Raw genomic sequence first — 18,249 nt, 5'->3', positions numbered from 1 at the left:
ATGCTTTTGAAACTCTGAAAGCAAACCTTACCTCTGCCCCCATCATAGCTCTCCCTGACTGGGATTTACCATTTGAATTAATATGTGATGCTAGTGACTTTACTATAGGCGCTGTTTTAGGGCAGAGGCATGGTAAGCTTATACATGTCATTTACTATGCTAGCCGTGTGTTAAATGATGCCCAAAATAATTACACAACTATAGAAAAAGAATTATTAGCTATTGTGTATGCTGTTGATAAGTTTAGGTCCTATTTAATTGGTTATAAGGTTCTTGTTTATACTATTCATGCTGCTTTGAAGTACCTTCTAACCAAATAGGATTCTAAACCAAGATTAATCAGATGAGTGTTACTCCTTCAGGAGTTTGATATTGAGATAAAAGACAGGAAAGGGTCAGAAAATCAGGTAGCTGACCATCTCTCCCGAATTGAGCCTGAAGCAGGAGTACAACCACCCACAGCTGTGACTGAGACGTTTTCGGATGAGCAATTGTTTCTTATTCAGCAGGCTCCATGGTTTGCAGACATTGCGGATTACAAAGCCATGAATTTTATTCCAAAGGAGTACAGTAGGCAACAAGTAAAGAAGCTATTGACTGATGCAAAGTACTACATTTGGGAGGAACCATACCTTTTAAAAAGGTGTTCAGATAGTATCATCCGGAGATGAGTCCCAGATGAAGAAACACAGCAGATTCTTTGGCGCTGTCATGGTTCTGATTATGGAGGCCACTTTGGTGGTGAACGGACAGCTACAAAGGTCCTTCAGAGCGGGTTTTACTGGCCGACTCTCTTCAAAGATGCAAGAGAATTTGTGAAGCACTGTGACAGATGTGAGAAAGTCACGAATCTCCCTGCCAACCATGAAATGCCACAGCAGGGGATTCTTGAGGTTGAGTTGTTTGATGTGTGGGGTATTGATTTCATGGGACCTTTTCCACCCTCACATTCAAATAACTATATTCTAGTGGCAGTTGACTATGTGTCCAAGTGGGTGAAAGCCGTGGCTCCACCCACCAATGACGCCAAGGTGGTAATGAGCTTTCTTCAGAGATATATCTTTAGCCGGTTTGGTGTCCCAAGGACACTCATTAGTGATGGAGGAAGTCACTTTTGTAACAGACAGCTGGACTCTCTTCTGCAGAGATATGGAGTCCGTCATAAAGTGGCAACCCCCTATCACCCTCAGACAAGTAGACAGGTTAAAGTTTCCAACAGGAAACTCAAGAGGATTCTAGAGAAGACCGTCAGTGTTTCAAGAAAGGACTGGTCTAGGAAGCTTGATGATGCTCTCTGGGCATACCAGACAGCGTACAAGACTCCCATTGGCATGTCCCCTTATCAATTGGTCTATGGAAAAGCCTGTCACTTGCCAGTCGAGCTGGAGCATAAAGCTTACTGGGCAATCAGGTATCTGAATCTTAATTCAGAAGCTGCAGGAATTAAGCGAATGCTTCAGTTGAATAAGCTTGATGAATTCAGATATTCAGCCTATGAGAATGCCAAGCTCTATAAGGAGAGAACCAAGTTATTGCACGACAAGAAGATTGCCATCAGAGTCTTTGAGCCAGGACAGAGAGTGCTGCTGTATAATTCAAGGCTCAAACTCTTTCCCGGAAAGCTGAAATCCCGGTGGTCAGGACCGTTTGTGGTTACCAGAGCTTCACCATATGGTCATGTGGAAATACAGGAAGAGAATTCTGACAGAAAATTTACAGTGAATGGCCAGAGGTTGAAGCACTATCTTGGACACGAGATCGATCGCTAGAGGTCCGCTCATCTACTGAATTAGCAGAACTGACTGTCAAGCTAGTGACGTTAAAGAAGCGCTTGTCGGGAGGCAACCCGATAATTTTGTATCCTTAGTTATTTTTAGTAGTAGTGATTTTCTTATTTATTTTATTTTTATTGAGTTTTTACTGTTTTTCTTTCGTTTTACGTGTGCTCTGATCATGCAGCTATTTTAGAACAGGAACCGAACATTTCGAAAAAATTTTTGCCGAAAAAAAATGAGCACACGACGCGCAAGCGTCGCTGACGCGTACGCGTCATATGTGAGTGCGAGAAAAATAAAAATTGAACAGAGAGTTGGGTAGGAGTGGTGCTGGTGGCGTGCCTTGCGCACAAGCGAGCCCACGTGTACGAGTCATTCACGCGTGCGCGTCGTTTGTGCTTTTAGCCATCCACGCGTACGCGTACCTGACGCGTACGCGTGACCCTGAAAATCGGCGTCAACGAGTGTTTGGGCAGAGAGCTGTGCTGGCTTGGGGCTGGAACTGTGCTAGAGGCACAAACTTGATCACGCGTGCGCGTACTTTGCATAAATGGCCATCCACGCGTGCGCGTTCATGACGCGCACGCGTCATATGAGAATTTTGGTTCCCAAGCCATGCGAACAGAGAGTTGTGCGTGCACGCGGCCGCCTTCACGCGATTCGCACAAACCAAGGGCACGCGTACGCGTGCCAGACGCTTACGCGTTACTTTCAAAATCGGGCAACCCACGCGTACGCGTGCTGTACGCGTCCGCGTTGCATGCGCCGCACAACTCCACTAGTGCGCCGCCCAGTTTTGATTTTCATTCTCTCTCCCTCCCAAATCCTATTTCTCTCTTGTTCTTTTATCCTTTTATTCTTCTTTCATCATACTATTTATTTTTGTTTTCAGTTCTTCTTTGCTTGAGGACAAGTAAACCTTTAAATTTGGTGTTGTCGCTTCGCTGATGGTTTTTCTGTTAATTTTATGGTACGAAAGGGAGGCGAATCATCTTCACGGAGGAGCACAGCCTGAAGAATAAAATGGCCACTAGGATAACTGAGGGAGGCGAATCATCTTCACGGAGGAGCACAGCCTGAAGAATAAAATGGCCACTAGGATAACTGAGGTGGTTGAATTCCTTTCATTCTATATTCCTTCCCGCTCTTATTATGTTATGTTCCGGTTCTCTGCTATTTTGTCTCGTTTATTGCATGATCCTTTATTAGATAAATTCCTAGGTTTACTTTAGTTCTGTTATTTTCAAAATTTCTGTTAGTTACTTTAATTCTGAAAGGTGTCTCATGTATTGCCCACTGAGCTTGAAATCAAAAAGAAAGAAAAAAAGGGGATGTAATGCATGAGAAATTGAGTTTATTTTTTTAAGAGTAGTCTCATTTAATCAAATGTGGTGGTGTTCTCTGTGATTCTGAATGCATGACATAGACCGTGCATGTTTCAATTTGAATCAATGAATGTTGACGTATAAGGAAAAGGAATTTAGAGAAGTATTATGAATTTTCTGAAAATTAGTGACAGTTAATCCTTGAAGCAAAAGAAACAGAAAAAAGAGAAGATATAAAAGCAAGGTCCAAGACTCTGAGCATCAATGACTAGGGAGGTCAGACATGATTAAAAGCTCAAAGAGTTGTTTCCCTAGTCATATGCTTGTGGTGTTCTTGTGTCAAGTAGTCCTTGAGATAGAACATTTAGAGTCGAGATCAACTGCAATTAGTAGAGTATGCCAAAGGCTTTGAGCATCACTGTCTGGGAATAGCTGAAAGAAAAAATCAGAACTTCAAAAGAGTTTCCCAATTAAGTGCTTGTGGTGTTCTTGTGTCAATTAACCCTTGAGACAGAACATTTAAAGTCACAGCTAAGCTCAAGGTGCAAAGCACCAGTTAATTGAGAATTAAGGGATATCTGCTGTGTTCAAGGATTTAATTGAGGTATAAAGATCAGAGAACTCATAATATGATTCGGATTCTAATTCCACATGACATTGACATTCATCTGATTCAAAGGAGAGTGAGATGCCAAAACTGTTGAGAATTGCAATAGATAAATCCCACTTTAAGAAGAGACACAAGCATAATTGAACTCTCATTTCTCATGCAAATTCAAATCTTAATCTTGTATTAGTTTTGGTTGCTTGAGGACAAGCAACAATTCAAGTTTGGTGTTGTGATGCGTGAGCATCTTTCTTATCTTTTCCTAGTGAATTTGCATTTAATTTGATTGAGTTTAATCAAGAATTAATTATCTTTTTAACTATTATGAATGCTACTTTGAGTCGTGTGCAATTCTGTTTACTTTAGGTAGCATTTGGTTGGATTTGATGGAGCTTCCGCAGAAAAAGAGAAGAAGGCTATATAGGGCAGGAATGACTTAGAGGATGGAGAGGAAGCTTGCACAAATGGAAGGAGCACAAGAATTAAAGGAGATGACCAGCGAGGAGCGACGCGTGCGCGTACCTGATGCGTGCGCGTGATTTGGAGATTTGCACAGCAACGCGTGCGCATATCTGACGCGTACGCGTGACATGCGCCACATGCAAAAAACGCAGAAAACGCTGATTGCTATAATTAATTCTGATTTAAACTTTAATTTTTAAAAATAGAAAAAGATATTATATTAGTTTTAGAAAATAGATTTTGAATTAATTAGGATTAGATATAAAAGACAAAAGAAACTTCTCTTTTGGGGATTCCAACATTATTCTACCTCATTCCGCAATTTATAGTTTACCTGAATCCTAATTTTTCTCTCTGAACCATGAGCAACTAAACCTCCATTGTTAAGGTTAGGAGCTCTGTCATTGATACTATTACTTTTCTATTTTAATTCATGTACTGATTTATGATTCAAGAATTATTTTCGTTCTTTATTTTATGAATTTGGGTGAAACGGAAGTATGACCTTGGTTCTAATTGAGTTCTTGTATAACTTGGAAAATCTCTTTACTTGAACATCAGCTTGAAAACAAATTCTCCTAAACTTCTAATTATCTGGACTTAACGGGATATGTGACATATAATCTTTTTATATTTGGGTAATTAGAGTTTCTGTGGCACATAAACTAGAATTGAACTTCATCCTCTAATTGGAATTAAGTGACCAAGGAACTGGCGGTTGATGAAAGTTAGAGTAGACTAAGAAGGTCTAAGGAATTAGGGTTTAGTCATATATAATTTGCCACGAATTAAATCTTGCATTATTAAAATAGTTAGTCAGAAAAGTCAATTCGAAAAATAGATATCTCTAAAACCTTAACTGTTTCTCCATATATTATTCACAACTTGTTTACTGCTTATTTTCTGATATTCTGAATTTACTGTTAATGCTTTTGAACCTTCAAATACCATTTTCTGTTTGCCTAACTAAGTAAATCACTTAACCATTGTTGTTTGATCCATCAATCCTCGTGGGATCAACCCTCACTCACCTAAGGTATTACTTGGTATGACCCGGTACACTTGCCGGTTAGTTTGTGGATTATAAATTTCGCACCATGGATCATGTGTATGGCCTACTAGGGTGCAAGCATGCTGTCTTACTTGTTAGATACTTCGGGATTTCTTTAGGAACAAATCCGCGCTTAGTAAAAACTTGAAAACCGATCATAGATAAGGTGGAAGAGATGTAACACCCTAACTTCCAGTACGTCATGATCGTACCAAAAGTAAGGCATTACTAACCTGTTTTTTTTATTATTTATTTAATATTAAGCCTTTACATCGATATCGTATTTCAGTTTTAGAGAAAATTCCAGAAAATTTTGTTCCTATTAATTAAAATCATATATCAAAGAACACCAAGTAATAATAATCACATAATTATTAATAATAATAAATATTATACAAAAGAATAAAAGAAAACTCAGATACAATTCCTATCCCTCTGTATAAAATAAAATCTTAAACAACAAAGACGAGGGAATTCTATGAAAGCAACTCAACTCATAAACTTAACTCATAAATAAGTCTAATAATCGCCCGCAGCTTCAAATTGAGTCCTTGAACCTGTCACTGAAAGGGAGGAAGATTTTGGGGTGAGAACAAACCACACATTCTCAGTAGGGAATGGAAATGCCGTAAAAATAATGAATATAATGCAAACAGTTAACTTACTCAATAAAACTATTTTGTTAAATCTTTGAAAATACTTTTTACTTTTACTTTATATAATTAATTACCTTCTTTAAATTTCTAAATTTAAAGCAAATCTCATTCACAACCTCAGTTCCCAATCACAGAGAAACAATAGCACAAGAAATAGATCAACACACAGACAAATTACAATAAGACAAACAGCACAATCACAAAGAAACAAGATAAGCAAACACAATCAAATGCAAATGCACAAATAAGGATGATGCATGTCTAGTCGTATACAGGCCATGAGCTCATGTGTCGGTTTGTTGCCCGATTCCTGACACTGGTCTTGAGATAAACATTTCATACCGCCGTCCTGATCTCAGCCATCGTCCCCTCCATGAGGGTTACGTATCGCCGTCCTCATGGGGAACCTTCCTTTCGGTCTCTAGTGAGCGTTACGTATCGCCGTCTTCACTGAGCCGTCCTTATAGTATCAAGTGAACGCTACGTATCGCCGTCCCCACTAGACACTTGGCACTAACGTCCAAACAGCATTCAATTTCTTTTCAATCTTTGCTCTCTACTCTACTACGGTAGAGATCCCTTTAATTATCTCTCTTTCCTTTACTTTTCGTTCTTCTTCTTTTCTTTCTCATCAAACCGAACTCAAAATATAACTTAAAACAAAATCTCTCCTCAAAAGATTGGATTTAAAACTTTATATTTTTCTTAATAAATCGAATTCAAAATAGAATAAATCTTTCCGTAGCTAAATAAATCTCAAATAATTTAATTTTTCAAAACCAAATATTTTAAAATAGCATTTCAAACAAAGTCTCAAATTTTCTAAATATTTCAGCAGCACTTCACCTAAAACTCGGGCTTAGACACCCTCTCGGGTTCCCTCTTTCTCAACGGACGTTTCTCAGTCAATCAGACATTCACAATTTAACAAATCAATCATACCCCACAATTCTCATGTAATCCATCAATCCAACTCCAATCTCATCAATTCATAATTAATTTCCGCATATCATAGAATCCTTTCCAAAATTCAACTCAATCAACTAGTAATCCCAAAAATCAACCTTCCATAGTTCTAATTATTTTAAATAATTTACTCTATAGCCAAGTTACTATTTTGTTTTAAAAGTCAGATTTCAAGAAAACAATTCAATAATTCAACTTCAATCTTTTAACAGTTCTCAGACTTAATTCTAATTATTCATGAATCAACATCAACAACCATTAAAACCAAATCCAACCAGTCGCAAGTCAGTTCCACGACCACTCCAATACATTAAATAACTAAAATCAACAGCAAACACTTATTCTCAATAATCAGAATACAGCCACAACCAACCAATTCAACATAATCACATAAATCAGAATTTTAAACAACTCCATCAAAATCAGAAAACCAACATTAGTCACAACCTCAATTCAATTTCATCAATTAACCACTCGCAACAACAAAACTAGTCACACGAGACATTTATGAATTATTTGCACTTATTCACTAAACTTCAATGGCATTCATAGAATAAAACGATTAATTTTAAAATAAAATTCCCTACCTCGATTGCCCGGAATCGTAGAATTTAAACGCAATAATACCCTTTTTATCATTAATTCTCAGCAGCGGCAGCAACCCCCAATGTAGCTGGAGCAGTGGCAGTAGCTCTGATTTCGAACACGTCTGCAGTAGTCATGATCTCAACCGGTACTGCAGAACTCAGCGATACTAAAATAGAGATATCAAATATTGAAATTAAGATAAAAACATAACAGAAAACGCGGGGGGGGGGGGGGGGGGGGTGTTCGGTGTCAGAACAAAGAGGAGAACGCAGCAGCTTGCCTTCTCGAATGACAAGCTTCAGCTGTGACTATTCCAATAAATACAGTAGAGCCAGGAACATCAGAAGCAAATAGAGAGTTGTTCCAAAGCAAATAAGGTTCAGAGGTGGTGATTATGGTAGCTAGGGTACGTCTGACTCACCATTCATAATGGCAGCAATTAGAAACTCTGGCGACAGCGATGGTAATAGCGGCACCAGGTACCTTCGTTACCTCCTTCGTCTTCCCACACAGTAGCCGCTCTCCCTATTGGTGGCTTGTATAGTAGCTGTGACCGCTGGGGTTTCGCCCGGCAATGGCTCCTCCAACGGCGACGGCTAGGGTTCCGACAGCGGCGATAGCCAGTGACGGCAAGCTTCAGCCATGATGAGGAATGGCGGAACAGCGGCGTTCTTCTCCCCTTCTCCCTGGCCATTCGCGTCTCTTCCCTTCAAATCCCATGCCCACAGCCGCGACGGTGACAGTTCCCTCGACGGCAACCAGACCCGATGGAGCTAACGATAGCAAGGCAGTTCGACGATGATGGAGGCGCGACGGCGGCACAGCGGCGGTACCCTTCATGCACGAGCTCTCCCTCTCCTCGCGTTCGTCTTCTCCTCTGGTACGCGATGACAGCAGCGGCTCGGTGGAACGGTGGCGACGGCTCCACGGCGGTGACCTAGGTGCGACGGGGTGCAGTGGAGATGCGGCCCCTCCCCTCTTCTCCCTTCTTCCCCGTTCTCTCTTTCCCTCTTCTTTCTTCCCTCTTATTTTTCTGATTCACAGTGTGTGTTTTGTGTTGTTTGTGAGCTCTGTGTCTGTATGTATCTCTGGGAAAGGGAATAGCAGTGGTGAGTGAACGTGGCTTTCAGAGGGATAAACGAGTGTGGAGAGGAGTTACGTGTGTGATTTGGGTGAGATGGGTTAGTTAGTAAAATTAGGGTTTAGAATTGGGAATTTAGGATTTGAGTAGAGTGTTAATTTAAAACCAAATTTAATCAATATAATTAATTTTAAAAATATTATTTTATTTTTTTAAATTATAAATTATTTTTAATTAAATATTCTAATTTATAATTTAGAGATAAATAAATAAATTTTTTTTAGTTCATAAAATTAATCAAAATTTTTAATTATGTAATTTAAATTATATATAAAACCCTTTTATCTCTAATTACTAGAATTTTGAATTTTAATTAAGCAAGAACCATTAATTTTAGTAAATCAAAAATATTTAATTATAACTGAAATTTATATAAAATTGAATTAATTGAAAACTCGAAGTTTCGTAATCCTTTTAAAATTAAAACCATATATATAAATATAAATAATTTATTATTTATTTTCTAAAAGTTTGGGGTCTTACAAGAGAAGCTCAGTTTATGGAAAGTGAAGGTTTTAAACAAAGCAAGTAAGCTAGTCCTCATCAAATCAGTGCTGAATAGTCTACCAATCTATTACCTTAGTTTGTACAAGATGTCAAAGACGGTTGGTGACAAATTAATTGCATTACAAAGGAGATTTATGTGGTGTAAGGAGGACAGAAACTATGGTATACCTCTAGTTAAATAGGAGGTAGTTTAGGCACCGAAAAAGGCTAGGGATTTAGGGGTTGGGAATGCAGTGTTCAGGAACACAACTCTTTTGTTTTAGTGGTGGTGGTTTTCAAAGGAGGATTGTCCGTTGTGGAAGAAGATTGTTTGTTCTTGTAACAAATTGAACCCTAATGTAATGCTAGCAAATTAGACTTTACCATTAAAAGGGGGGCCATGGAAAGACATATGTCAATTGAATATAAAAGAACAACAGGTGAAAGAAAAAGTTATGAGTGGGCTGGCGATGGAAGTAGGGAATGGAAGAAGAACTCTTTTTCGGGAAGATAATTGGGTTCAAGGTGGTCCTCTAAAAGTGAGTTTTCCAAGGCTCTTCTCTATTTCAAACCAACAAGGATTTGTGATAGAGGAATGTGAATTTTGGGATGGGTTAGAGTAGATATGGAATTTTCAGTGGAGGAGAGAGTTGTTCCAATGGGAGTTGGAACTTGTTCACCAACTTCATGAGAGGTTAAGGCCAGTGAAGCTATCAACTGGTAGAGAAGATAATATTGTTTGAAAATTTGATAATAAAAGTATTTTTTCTACTAACTCTTTTATGCAGGTGGTACAGTCGAAGACTCTTTCGGAAGAGTTTACGAGCTATAGTTTCACAAGTTTAATTTGGAGAGGAGTGGTACCTCCGAGAATTGAGCTTTTTGGATGGTTTGTTCTAGTTGGTAGGATGAATATCAAAGAAAGGTTGAGTAGATTAGCTGTTATTCATCAGAGCAATAATATATGTGTACTTTGTAAAAAGGAGATGAAATCTGTTCATCATTTATTTATTGTTTGTGAGTTACGTGGCAGGTGTGGTGTTCTTGGTTGAGGTGTTTTGGTAGAGCTTGGGCTGTCCCTGAAACCATTAAAGAACTATTTGAGAATTAGACTGGCATACCTAACAGAAAAGAGGAGTAGAAGATGTGGCTGATTGGGTTCTTTGTAGTGATCTGGAATATCTGATTGGAACGCAATGACAGAATTTTCAACAATAAAAAAGCGGGTGTTAAGATAATACAAAAAAGGATATTTTTGAGCTACACAGAGTGAAATGGTATTGATCCTTTTGGTTGTTGATCGCAATGTCGGAGATGACAACGGATTGATAACCATTGTGTTCGAGTTTATTTTTTGTTGTATCTGGCTTGTTTGTTGCTCTATTTTAATGTGTTCAGTTTTCTTTAATTAAAAAAATTCATTAGACTTAATGATTATATAATGAGAAATAATGAAAATGAAGCATTATTGACTCTGCTGAACTTTTGTCACATATCAACATCTTGATCAAAACAAAAGACCTAATAAATTAGTAAATAATTTTTTTAATATTTAAGTAGATTTTAACAAACCAACATTTTATCCATGAAAATTTAAAATATTGACAAAACTGTTTTTAAAAGAATAAAACTATCATGAAAGATAAATTTTGTACGACAAAAATACTCAAATACTAAATTTTGATTGACTATTTTAAAAAATTAACCAAAATTTTTAAATTGTCACTATTTTTATCTTCCACCTTTAAACCATCACCATTTTTTCCAAATTCTAAATTTTCAAATATCTCCATCAATGCCACTTCAACTAGAAACGGTTTCGATTTGCATTTTATTCTTTCAATTTTTGGTTGCACAACAGACACTTCCTTCTTCTGTCTTCTCACTCATGTTATCGTTATTCTCCTTTTTCACTACACTGTCTTTCTTCAATTCCCTCCTCATCTATTCTAATTATTATTTATCACCATTTACCTCTTTCTTCTTCTTCTTCTTCTTCTTTTCTCACTTATGTCATCGTTATTCTCCTTCTGTACTACATTGTCCTTCTTCAATTCCCTCCTCGTCTATTCTAATTATTATTTATCATCTCTTACCATTTTCGTTATCATTTTATAATCCCCTTTTGTACTTACAAACACATACATATAATATAAATAAATGTAACCACCTTCTTTTTGCACGGGTTGATTAATTTGCATTGGCTTAACGCAAGTTGACGGGATTGAATGATTCATTCCAACGAGTTATATAGGGTGCAAGAGCATTGGTTTTTTTAGATATTGAAGAACAAAGAACAGGAACCGCAACACTTGAACAAAGAAGAAGGTAAGAATAAAATGCAATAGAGTAAGCAGAGAAGGGTTTCACAAAGAAGACGAAGAGAAAATAATAGAAGGCTTCATTCACTGATTGAGATATACACAAAGTGGATTTTTTATATTGTATCAAGAAATCAGCCCAAGCCCAAACTACTTTAATCATATATATACACATTATCAACCTAGGCCAGCTACACTACCAATACCCCCCCTCAAACTGAAGTACTTGTAGGCATGTACTCTTAGTTTGTCTCTGTGCCTGGTGAATGACTAAACTAACAAAAATTTGGTGAGTGTATTCGCTGTCATATCATGAGAGGGTATGTGAACGACATACAATTTTTTGTTGTTAACCATGTCACAAATAAAATGAAGATTAAGTTCCAAATGTTTACAATGACTATGTAACACTGGATTGGCCGATAGCAGACAGGTACTAAGATTATCGTAATAAATCGTGGGTGCTATGGGCTGAGAAATCTTGAACTCAATTAGGAGCTTCTGAATGGAAATATTTTGTTTGGGTGATGAGTAGTTATCCATAAGGTAAATATTGTGCCTCAAGTTCGAGAAAGTGACTAAACTGACCCAAATCCTTTAAAGAAAACACATAATTTAACTGTCTAATGAAAGAGAAAATTTCCTGATCATTGTTTCCTGTGACTATTAAGTCATCAACATACACAAGTAAATAAATAGCATAAAACGAGGTTATCTTCATGAATAAAGAGACATTAGAGTTAGCATTAATGAACCTAAACTATTTTAGTGTATTTGATAAAGTGTTAAACCAAGCTCTAGGAGCTTGTTGAAACCCATAAATTGCCTTGTTGATATCACAAACTAAGTTGGAGTTAGAGTTTTCATATCCCTGTGGTTGTACCATATAAACCTTTTCATCTAACTTTCCATTCAAGAATGCATTGTCAAAATCTAGTTGTCTTTGTTTCCATCCTAATGAGATAGCAAGAGTTAAAATGATCCTAATTGTAGTTGGTCGTATAACAGGACAATAGATTTGTTCATAATCTATACCTCAGTTTGGTGGAATCCCTTTGCCACCAAACGAGTTTTGTACCTCAAAATATTTCCTTTGGTGTTTCTTTTGATGGAATAAACCCATTTGCTACCAAGGATGGAGGCATTGGGTAAGGGCTTTCTAAGGGTCCACGTACCACATCTTAAAAGAGTTCTATACTTACTGTTCATTGCTACCTTCCAATGTGGAGGCTGCAAAGCTTGATTTACATTCTTTGGAATATTATTTATTAAATCAGGTTTTAAAGTCCTTGATCCAATAAAAATAGTAGAGTTATTTGTCTTTGTTTTAGATCTAGTCAACATATTATGAGTATTTTTAGGTGGTATAGGTGGTAATGGAATTTCAATACCACTTATAGGAATGATAAAACTTAGTGGTGGTTGGGATTGGGGTTGATTTGAGGAATTGACTTGCTGAGATGGTGATGACATTGAAAGAGAATCTTGGTTGAAAGTGGTGTTGGAAGTAGATGTTGTAGCAGTGTGACCTTTATCCATGTTTGGATCCGTTGAAGTATCATTTGATGTGCTTGGTGTAGCCACATCACTTAGTACAGGAGGTACAGTTGCATTAATTAAAAATAACCTGCAAAGAATTAGATTAACTAGGTAGCTAAAAAACAGAAAAGAGATGGTGAGAAGTAGTGTGAGAAGTTTGACATTCTATAGCAAAATTGAATAGCCTGGGGTAAGAAAATGTATTCTCATAAAAAACATGTCTTGCTAGATAAATTCTACCTTTTTTAGCCATACATTTATATCCTTTAAATTGACTGTCATAGCCTATAAATAGACAAAGTTCTTATTTGTAATTAAATTTGACCTTGTTATAAGGTCGCAAAAAACGGATAGCAAGCACACCCAAAGATTTTGAAAAAGGTATAGTCATATTTTTTTATCGAACAAAATCTCATCAGGACTATTATTACCTAATCCAACAGCATGTAATTGATTGATGATATAGACAGCACTTGAGATAGCATCTGCCCAAAAGGTCATTGGTAAGAAAGCAGTAGCCAACAAGGAAAGAGCCATCTCAGTTAAGTGGCGATATTAGCACTCCATACTGCCTTGTTGATGATAAGTGTGTGGGTAAGCCTTTCGATGAACAATATCCTCTGTTGCAAGAAAGGATGTAAAAGCTTTGGAGAGGAATTCTCCTCCCATGTCAGTTTATAATGATTTTAATTTCTTTTCAGTTTGTTTTCTCATTAAAGTTTTATAGTTTTGGAAGGCAAGAAGTACTTGAGACTTATTGACAAGCATAAAAATACATGTGAATTTTGAAAAGAATCTACAAAGCACGTATAATATCTATATTGTAAAACCCAAAAAATTAACGAATAATTAGCTTATAAATCAATTATTTATCCAAGAAATTAGAAAATATAATTTTATAGTTTAATGTGATAAAGCTAATTAAAATAAAAATTTTGACACTAATTTTAAAGAATTTGGACCAAGATTGGGCCAAACCGTTGAACCAATCCCAAACTGGACCTAAGGCCCAACTTATAAAACCTCAATTCAGTCATCTTCCTTCTTCATTTTTCCATGAGGCTCGTAGAAACAGGAAGGGGGAGCAAAAACCAAAAGCTCAAACCCTTGTTTCAACTTTCGATCCAATTATCTTTCAATCCGGAGCTCCGATCGCCGCACCATTTGCGGCCACGCGACCGCATTGTTGAGCTCTACAAAATCCACTGAATAATTTAAGAGGTAAGTCACAATTTCTCACCCCACATCTCAACCCTTGATTTTCGAAATTTTGAGTGTGGTGTTGAGATTTTGTTAAACTTTGATGTTTAGAGGCATAGTGACATTGAGTATTAGATGGGTCTTGTATCAATTCTACGTGAGTAAGGTGAGACAACTCAAACCCTTGTGAAATCTATGATTAAATGGAATTTATATTGATTTAGTGATGAATATTTGCATTAGATTGAGTGGTAGGTTGTGTTGGGGCATGTTGATGGTCATTGGTGGTGTTGGAGGCTTGACGTTGGACTTTAGGGAGCTGAAGATCCGTTTGGTGTGACTTTGAAAGCTTGGGTCTTTGCGGAACGGTACTAATCGTGGTGTTTCGGGTTTATTGGAGAATCAGTTAAGGTATGGTTTCGGTTTCTCGTATCTAAAATATATTGTGTCGTGAAAATTTAGGTTAGTGACCGTAAGATTGGAATTGAATTATTTATATTGTTGATTGGTTGGGATGGATTATTATGTATGTAGTTAATGGTTTTGGGAGTTGTGATTGGTGCTATTATGAATGATATGTCTAACTTGGTATATGAGATTGATAAATGATAATGATAATGATAGTATTTTGGAGATGTGAATGTTCTCGAAGATTTAGGGTTGGTTGGTATTTATGAGGTTTGGCTAATTAAAAAGTTGTTGTTGGTACTATATTGGTGGTGAAGTTGATATTGTGTTTGATATGAATAATTGATGATGTATGTTGTATATTGTTTGAATTTGAATTATTAAGTTGAGATTGATGAAAGAGGATAATTTGTAGGTGGCGGGGTGAATAAGGAGGTTGAAAATATGAATTTAGAGAGCTTGAGGCTGTTATGGTAAGATTTGGTTTGGTTTTAAAAGGTTTGAAGTGTGTATGTTTTGAAAGTTGAGGGTTGGTAACTTTGGAGAAAAATTTAATTTTTGACCAACTTTGACAAGTATAACTTGGCCTCCAGACCTCCGAATGTTATCAAACTTGTCTTGAAAGAAAATTTGGTCCGAGAGGTTTACACCGTTTGAAGAACGGAGGAAAAATATTTTAAAACGAGAAAGTTATGCACGTCGGAAGTTCGGTATGCAAAGCTGAAATTCTGCAACATTCAGCATTTTTGCTGTTCTGCATAGCTTGCGTACGCGACCACTGTATGCGACGCGACCAAACTCTCCGGGTTTGGCATCTTGCGTACGTGGACATGGTACTTGCATACACGAGCAGTGATTTTAAAGGGGTTGTGTACGCGACCACCTGCACGCGACGTGACCAACCTTTCCGGATTGGGAATGGGTATCTCGCGTACGTGAGCATGGCCCCTATTTCATCAAAGTGAATTTTGTATTTTTAAACCATTCTTCTAACTTTCAAAACCTCTATAACCCTTATTTAAAGCCTGGTAGTTGGTTTTTAGATTGTGGAGTGTGGGTAAACTTATTGGAGGAATTAGTTTGATGTTGAGGGAGATTGTAAAGTGGTGATTTATTATTGAAGAACGCTGGAAATATTGAATGTGAGAATAATGATAAATGATTAAGATTGAACGAATGTATGTTTGTGATACCTGGGTAGTAGCAAGGATGGTGGTTCCTCCCGCTTGCTCCAGGTCAGTGATTGTGACGCCTGGGCAGTAGCAAGGGTTGTGGTTTATCCCACTTGCTCTAGGTTGAGCTTTTAAACACCCGCCTGGGTAGTAGCCGTAGTAGTGGTTATTCTACTGGCTCTGGGTTAAGCGAGTAGTAGTAAGGGGGTTGTAGCTCAAACCCACTTACTCCGCTTGAGTGTTTCAGTCAATGGTTAGCTACTAGGACGTGTCAGGTTGGCTATATAACCAACAGATGATATCATCAGCCATAGGATAGGCATGCATCATATGCATCTATATGTTTGTTTGGTGTGCTTTGTTTAGAATGCCTAACTGATTGCATATACTACTTACTACCTGTTTATTTGCTGTATATGCTTTCTACCTATGATTTCCTTACATGTAATAATTGTGTTTGTAACAATATATTCCGGTGGCGGTTGGGAGGTTTGGAGGAGTCAGAAAGAAAAGTATTAGATAGTCTGAAGATCCTTAGTTAGTTGCCTAATTCAATTTTTTTGGATTTAGTTATGTTTTTATAAGATTTAATCATATGTCAGAAGTTCTAGGATTACCTTCGGCTTTTTCGAGATATTATATGTTAGAGATGTGGACACTGTTACCATGTTGAGAACCTCTGGTTCTCACCCCATACATATTTTGTGGTTTTTAGATGCAGGACGTGAGGCACCTCGCTGAGGCATTCTGAGAGCTTCTTACAGCGAAGACCTTCTTGCTTTTGGGACTTTACTTTTAGTTATAATGTTTATATGTAGATACTTATTATCTCCACTACTTTTATATATATATATATATATATATATATATATGATGTATTATTCCTTTTAGAGGTTATGTTGGAAAAACAGGTTATGTAAACTCTGTATTTTGGGCTCTTTTGGGAACTCTCATGTATATATGTATATATGTTTATGTTCTCTGGCCGATTTATCTTCGCGAGCAGAGTCAAAAGCTTTGTTATTTGTATCTTGGGACTCTTTAGTAATTAGCCATGTTTAGCTTACTCTTATTTTGCTTTGGTTACGCTAACGTTGACGTGAGAGCTACGCTTTTAGGTTTAACGCTTTTGCTTTTAACTTTCTCTCAAAGATTCCTAGTTATAAACAATTTTTCACCTATATTATACTATATAATTTTATTTTTAGAGGTCGTAATACCTTACCACCTCTGTCTTATAACTTAAGCATAAGATTCTGTGTGTAAGGTGTTACATATATCCATCTCTAGAGTTAACTGGAGCTGGACCCCAAGTATCCCCAAATACCAATCAAGAGGTTCATTATAAGTATAATCGGTGCTAGAAAAGTGCAATCTATGCATTTTTGACATAGAACAGATTTCACAAATATTAGCAGAGTGTTTATCAGAAGGGGCATGAATAGAACAAGTTTTCAAGACATGAAGCACATTATTTATTGGACAGTGGCCCAATCTTTTATGCCACAATTCAACATTTAATGTCTTATTACAAGAGAAAGCAGTAGCAGTAAATCTCTATATATTGAAAGAATTTAACTTGCAAGAATTAAAGGAAGACACATTGTTAACTTGAGCTGTAAAATTCATTTTATGACGACTACTAGTATTTGATAGATGTTGATCTAACTTGTTAGTGTGAGGAATTCTAGGCACATATAGATGATCAAAGGATTAGATTGCATTCTATAGCTATGCTTTGGAGAGATGCTTTCGGGTAGCCTAGTCACAAATCACAACGAAATTAGGCCAAAACTAAAAAAGACTCTATTGTCTGCTGCAAATTTAGATACACTTATAAGGTTGTCTGTTATTTCTGGGGCTAAGTGTAAAACTCAGAATTTTTGGAAAATCTTATTATGAGCTAATTTCAATTTATTTATTCATTAAATACTTTATTTTCAGAAATTATTTTACTAAAAGTAATTAAATCAAGTTTTGATAATTAAATTAGAAATTTTATTTAATTTTATAATTATTGAATAATTTTCTATATTTAAATTATAAATTTTAGTAGTTATAAAATAATAAGGATTTTATATGAATTGATTTAAATAATTGGGATTTTGAAATTTAATACTTTATTTTTTATAAACAAAGAAAATTAATTATATTATCACTAATTTTAAATTAGAATACTTGATTAAAAGCCAATTAGCAAATTGATAATTAAGTAATATTTTTAAAGTAATTTTTAAGTGACTAAATTAGATTTCAAACTAAAACAATATACCCTAATTTTATTAAAATTACCAAACTCTAATTTTAACCCTAAATTTCCAAATCAGAAACCATAATTCCCAAATAAAAAATCCTAACCCTAACCCCTTTACCCCATCGCAATCCCCTTCCCAAATATACACACACGCGTAGGAAAAAAAGAAAGAGAGAGAAAAGGGAGGTTGCGAAGAGAAGAGAGGAGGAGAATGGAAGAGGGAGGACAGTGCCTTCGGGCGTCACTACCACCGTACCGTCGTGTCACCGTCAAGGATCAGGTTGCGGAGAAGAGAGAG

General features: G+C 36.6%; 1 long non-coding RNA gene across 2 annotated transcripts; it reads right to left on the bottom strand.

Annotated features, from left to right (window-relative positions):
* Positions 1-5,573: 5,573 nt before the first annotated feature.
* On the bottom strand, positions 5,574-8,606 carry LOC107610047 (uncharacterized). 2 transcript variants are annotated; one of them, XR_015891995.1, is made up of 3 exons: positions 7,711-8,606; positions 7,430-7,596; positions 5,574-5,783 (listed from the first exon to the last, which is right to left on the bottom strand). It is a non-coding gene; the product is annotated as an uncharacterized LOC107610047 (long non-coding RNA). The 2 variants fall into 2 exon arrangements; XR_015891996.1 differs by having other exon boundaries at positions 7,852-8,606.
* Between the last annotated feature and the right edge of the window lie 9,643 nt (positions 8,607-18,249).

This window comes from Arachis ipaensis, chromosome B7 (genome assembly GCF_059453495.1).
Source record: "Arachis ipaensis isolate K30076 ecotype BB chromosome B7, ASM5945349v1, whole genome shotgun sequence".
Taxonomy (NCBI): Eukaryota; Viridiplantae; Streptophyta; class Magnoliopsida; order Fabales; family Fabaceae; genus Arachis; species Arachis ipaensis.
This window is presented reverse-complemented; position numbering and strand designations above follow the sequence as displayed.